Source organism: Mytilus galloprovincialis, chromosome 8 (genome assembly GCF_965363235.1).
Source record: "Mytilus galloprovincialis chromosome 8, xbMytGall1.hap1.1, whole genome shotgun sequence".
NCBI classification, from domain to species: Eukaryota; Metazoa; Mollusca; class Bivalvia; order Mytilida; family Mytilidae; genus Mytilus; species Mytilus galloprovincialis.
In genome coordinates this window covers 4,836,403-4,843,120 of record NC_134845.1, presented here as the reverse complement: position 1 = coordinate 4,843,120, position 6,718 = coordinate 4,836,403, and the positions used below count along the sequence as shown (strand labels likewise).

The 6,718-nt window shown below is 31.6% G+C and overlaps 1 long non-coding RNA gene across 1 annotated transcript; it reads left to right on the top strand.

The window, feature by feature from the left end:
- Positions 1 to 2,210: 2,210 nt before the first annotated feature.
- Positions 2,211 to 5,934, top strand: LOC143043085 (uncharacterized). The gene is made up of 5 exons (XR_012968186.1): positions 2,211 to 2,350; positions 3,425 to 3,588; positions 4,089 to 4,249; positions 4,957 to 5,138; positions 5,819 to 5,934. It is a non-coding gene; the product is annotated as an uncharacterized LOC143043085 (long non-coding RNA).
- The last annotated feature ends 784 nt before the right edge of the window (positions 5,935 to 6,718 follow it).

The window sequence follows — 6,718 nt, the reverse complement described above, 5'->3', positions numbered from 1 at the left end:
TTTTATCTCTCTAATTGTGGTATTGTGGTACACGTACGTTGGTAGAGATAGAGTATCAAATAGAGATCATTATTAAATTAGACAAAAATTCATAAAATTGTCTTATATCTAATTGCTTGTTACAAGTAAAGAACATACCAGTGGTAATAGCTGGTTGTCTATGATTTGAATGTCAATATTATAAATATGGTAGCGCTGTCAAATTGGAGACGATACACGATGTCTTTTCAGACATATCAGGAATTTCAATATGATAATCACAAGTAATCACTATTGATTTAAAAACATATTGATTATTCAGCTCATAATCATGCATAATTATGTAACGTATATCGTTTCTTTAACATATTTAACATTTTTGAGGTTGGAGATTGAGCCTTTTTGTCTCAGCTTAAATAAGACAAATGGAAAGTTGTCAATATACAAGATGCCATTTTAGTTTGTCAAAGATAACATGCACTCCTGACAAGGCGTTTTATCAAACAATTGAGAATGAAAATGGGGAATGTGTCAAAGTGATAACAACCCGACCATAGAGCAGACAATAGTCGACGGCCACCAATGGGTCTTCAATGTAACGAAAACCTCCCGCATCCGGAGGCGTCCTTCAGCTGGCCCCTAAACAAATATGTATACTTGTTCAGTGATAATGGACGTACATGTAATACTAAACTTTTTTTAATACTGACACTTTGTTAAAAGTGTTACGATTTATTAGCTATTTGTGTTCAGTTGTACGAATGCACACATAGTTTCGAATTTCACGATTTATGTACAAGTCCCCCGAACCAAACATTTATATTAGATCTCTTAAATATTTTTCTTTAAAGAGATTGACCTATCAAACTTTCAAAAATTTGCGCTTTTATAAGAAACTTTTGTTAGTTATATTTGTACTGTTGTATATAATTTACACACATTGCTCTCATAGGATATACACCATTTAGATTATTTTTCTAATTCTAATTTTTTACAAATAATTATGGTTCAGAAGACGGTCATTTGACAAAACACATTCTGATTACAAGAATGTTTAAGTTGCAAACTTTTAATTATTTACTTTCATAGACAGGTAATCTGTAAATATAAAAAAAAAGATGTGATATGATTGCCAATGAGAAAACTCTCCACAAGAGACCAACATGACACATTAATTAACAACTATAGGTCACCGTACGGTCTTCAACCATGAGCAAAGCCCATACCGCATAGTCAGCTATAAAAGGCCCCGAAATGACAATAAACAATTCAAATGAGAAAACTAACGGCCTTATTTAAATCTGTGTGTATATTACCAGAAACTGGCCCTTTAAATATATATATTGGCTAATATTAGCTATTCAATCTAATGAATATGTAAAAGTTTTACCTCCGCTTTTCAATACTTTCATACGGGTTGGGTTCAGGGATCGAGGTACTGCTAATATAGAGGCCAAACATATAAAAGCGAGATTTAATCTTATACGTCGACAATAAACTGACAACTCAATGGCAAATAAAAGAGAGGGATCAATAAGACAACAACTATAAACAAAACATAGGAAATAAAGATTGACACGAAATCCGAAAATGATCTCATGTTCTTGATAATTTTAATATCATATGGTAGTTTACATTCGAGGAAAAGGAGGATGAAGTTGTAGTTACGACGATTTGAACATATCCGTCGTCATCTGTGAGACAAATATATAAATATATATATATATATATATTTCAAAACATTAAATCAACTAGTACAATTTCGAAAGGATGATTTCAACTTTATCAAACAAAACTCTTAATGTATATTTCTCGTAAAATGATACTATTGATCACAGTTGGACAACCAGTTTTCTGTTTTTATTTTTATCAAACGTTATAGTGTACGATCTTATAAATCAACAAATAACATTGATCTTGTAAACAAGTAAAAGAACACCAATAAACATTGTTATAATTGTGTGCATTTTTATCTGTGTGGGCTTTCAGGTCATTTTTTTAAAAACTCATTTCAACCTTATACATGTAGTTGGTAAGTTTTGTCCGTCATACATGCCGTTGTTCATTTCGAAAATCCATTTTTATACTTTTACTTAATAGTCGATAACCGAATAAATTATATTATTCAAATTATATCTAAATAGAACATATGGACTTCTCAGTATTAGATTATTAAGTGTTTTTGCTTTTGTTTTAAAGCACGGAAATTCAACATTATTGTGTAACACAATACTACATAATATCGAATACTTTTACAAGAATTTTAAGTGATCATACAGTTTTCAGAATAACAAGAACTATACTAAAACAATGTCAAGCTATTTAACATGCCTTTTCGTGTTTGTGATTATAAAAATTGTTTCGTGTGGAGGTAAGATCAAATTATGCAATGAACCTTAAATTTATGTTGTCAATTTAGCAAATATGAAACTCATAGAACTGAGTACCCAACACTTCCAATATATTAATATATCTAACAAATGCAAATATTCGGCTTGTTTTGTCCCGCCATATCATTTAATGAATGATTCCCTTGCTTTTAACTAACTCATTACAAATTAAAGATGTTACAGTAATCAAAATTATAAATTAAGGTTCGTACTCCCACACAACTCTAAAAGGATTTTCGATATCCGTTTTACTAATTATTTTGTGTGTTCGTGAACATCCTAGGGTCTGAATGTTTGGTTGATCGTTCATTACGAAGGAAAATCAAAAACTGGTCTTAGGGTGGATAAAAGTTAGAAAGTTTTGGTTTTCATTGTGAATTTAAAGTTCCCGAAACACGGTTTCTATTACTTTGGAGGAGAAAAAAACACACTCTTTCTAATTATTGTAACTGATTGTAACAACTATATTCCAGTCTGTAAATTAAAGAATTAAAAGGAAAAACGAAATACAAGAGGGTACTTTCAGTCACACATTTGATCAATTAATTCTTGAAGATGGCTGTAAAACTATTGGTGGCTACGTGCGTAATGAAATTATTCATGTCACTTTCAGAAACTTGTGCATGTATGATGACATCAACCGACGTATTTTTCGAAATCCCCTAAAAATGACTAGCAAGTAATTGTTTAAAACTTATCCTTTTGTGTAGTACTTCTTAAGGAGAGTTTAACAACCTGCATAACCAGTGTAGCGAAATGAAAATCCATTGACGTTGCAGGTGTTCAGTACAGTTAATCTACTATTTATGATTAGTTGGGAAAAAAATCTCCTTTTTTACCTAAAATTTTTATTGGTTAATCTCAAATGCCAAGATAAAAACCAATTTTAACAAAGTTCTCATTTTTTTATTTCTTTATACTTCCATATTAACATATTTAACATGTGTCGTATAAGAATCCAATGAGACTGAAAAGTACATATATATGATTCAGGCAGAAAACAATTATAATTCTCATATATAAGTTTTTAAACATTTATTTTCTTGATTTTTCAGTTTATTTTCCGATATTTGTGGCATTTGCTGGTAATGGTAAATCTGTGTATGATGCATGGCGGACACAATCGATGTGGAATGAAATCCCTGCATTTTACCCACACATTGGTAGACGTTTTCACCTTAGAAGTAGATTTATTGACAATTGGGGGAAAGTTAAATTAGTAAGTTATGTGTCCCTTTTTTTTTTAATTTTTTTGATTCGAGCGTCACTGATGAGTCTTATGTAGACGAAACGCGCGTCTGTCGTAGATATAAAATCCTGGTATATATGATGATTTTATTAAGTTGACCTTAACTTTCAAAATGTTATTTTTGTATTTGTCTATGTTGCCTGATGTGTTACTCGAACTCCTTGACAACTTACTACATTATATTTTTACAATAATGTATTTTCATATTCGATGTTTTGACAACTGGTAAAGTCAGTAGTTAAGTGAATACGTATTGTTTGACAGTTCCCTTGTTTTCCTTTCTCATTGTGTTATTCTCCAAATATATGTCAGCAGACTCTACTGTGAATGTCTAATCATAAGACAGTCCCAACGTTTCTGATAAATCTGAAAGGATAAGAATCTCTCATAATAGTAATATCGATCATATAGCAGTAAAACACAAATTGATAAAATGAAAACATTACGAATGTATTCTTCCATTGTTTCAGGTTAAATTGGAACTATTTGATAAGAATAAAAGAGTGATGTGGATGACCTTCAATGGTAAAAACACAAACAATATGAATTGGTTTGATAAGAAAAACTTGGTTGACAGCAGCTTTAATGATTTGGCTCCATGCAGTACTTTCAATGTCTTTTCAATTAACGGGTAAAATATATACATTTCAAATATTAATTCTAACTTATTGAATTTACGAACAACAATTAGCTCAAACTGTTTTGATAAATGCATTGTTTTTAAATGATTACTGAACTTTAGTCGAATCGACCTAAGTAAAATAGTTCCTGCAACGATTACGCCGATGCACAACAAACTTTTGCGTCTACCCTAATCTGATAAATTAACTCCTATGACATTTGGTCTCTTGTGCAGAGTTGTCTCATAGGCAATCATACCACCTCTTTCTTATTTTCAGGTTTATCTGGCGTGACATTATATTGTCTGACAGTTCAATAGGCTAGCAGGTCGACCATCAATCAATAAGTTAACTATTCGACAAGTCGATATGTTTGGATGTAGAAAAGTCGATCTATTAACGAACTACAATACCTATTTCATAATTTACATCAGTAAATTCTTCATCCTTATCTTTCTGTGTGCGATTGGGGGATTGTTTTGTTTTCAATATAGAGCTAGGGCAAGTTTCAAATAAATTGCGTTTCATAACTATACAATAATTTGTCTACCTTATATTCATAGCCTGACAGTAACGTGTGATTTACCTCAAATAGATGAAGCATGTTTTGTATGAAGCACTTTCACTATAAATTTGCACACGATCAACGATTTAACAATCATTAAAGCTTATTTCTAATCAAAAACATCTCCTTATTTTAACATATACAATATTTCAGTGACCTTCGTAATGGATGGTTAGACAGGAGGTTTCTTGTTAACAGAAGTTACGCTGGTTGTGCTCAAGACTATGGATGGTTCGTAATAGCGGATACATACAAGCCGTGTAAATGGGAAAAGAGAGGACCTGCACCAGTATTCATTTACACTCGAAACCACTCTCCCAGGAATTACAACCAAGGTAATATGCTTGATCATATTTAGAACAAATGCAGCCATGATACTTTGTACCAATAATTGTACTATTTCAGTCTATCATATTAGTGGTTTAGTCCCTACTTTCTTCTTAAATTTGATTTGATTTAATTGTTGAGTATTTGTATCCTGCGCTCTTCACATACGAAACGTTTAATATAAATTTTGCAGGAAAGTGCATTCATTAGATTATTTATATTGCAAATGTTGAACCACCTTAATTATCCTACAGATTTTATAAATCGTTGGCTATAAGATAATTTTATCCTTGCCTATTGTTAGGAGGGTATTGATATATTTGAACTGATAATAATATAATAGATTTTTCATAAGTAAGGGTTCTGCAATATTTATTATGTAATAGTTGTTGACCAAGCAAATTGGTATATAAGATTTAATATGCACGGCTCGGTCTCTAACCCAAACGTCATGTGTTAAATATACATAAACGTAAGATATAGGTGTGGACAATTGTTATAAATACTGCTATACTGTTCCCAAATGTTTATTTAAATGATTATTGTCACTTTTTTGTCCCGGAAAAGTTTTAGTCACAAACCAAATTTGAGTACGTCACAATGGTCTTAATGACCCCCCTTTTCCAAATGACCTCAGGTCATAAAATTAAAATTCGAATCTCATGTATTTGATTTTACTTATTTGTAGATTCCGATACTGCCGAAACAATGGTCATATCAGTGTTGATGGATATGTAATTATCAAAGAAAGAACAAGAAGATAAGCACCAATTAGCTTATTAATAAAATCTTCATGAAACAGTCGACTTTCATTTATCATTTGAATGCTAAAACGAATCAGCAAAGCATGTGAACCTTATCCAACCCATGCAATGCCTGTTTGAGTATGTTGTAGGGCTGAATCACAAAACGCCTCCCATGTTCTTCTGTAAAAGGAAGTCAGTATCTATTATTTAGTGAAGCATTAGTTTTTACTTCAATCAAAAATCTCGATGCATGACCTTATAATAACATAACGATCTATCTAAATGAATTGTTAGGTCAAACATTGTTTTATGCACAGAAATTGTCTACCTTACAACCATTCAATACACTAAATTAACTTGTTGCTTATTTTTTCTAAGAAATGGCTTAACAAAAACAACTTAAATTTGACCAATGAACCATGAAAATGAGATCAAAGTCAGATGAACCATGCCAGGCACACATTCCTTCCATACAACAAATATAGTTGACCTATTGCCTATAGTTTAAAAGAAATAGACCAAAACACAAAAACTTAACACTGAGCAATGCACCATGAAAATGGGGTCAAGGTCGAATAAACCTGCGAGACTGACATGTACATCATAGCATATTTCCATACACCAAATACAGTTGACCTATTGCATATAGTATTAGAAAAACAGACAAAAACTCAAAAAACTTACTTTGACCACTAAACCATGAAAATCAGGTCAAATTCAGAGGCTCCGTGTTGAAGGCCGTACATTGACCTATAATGGTTTACTTTTTTTAAATTGTTATTTTGATGGAGAGTTGTCTCATTGGCACTCACACCACATCTTCCTATATCTATGTCAGTTTG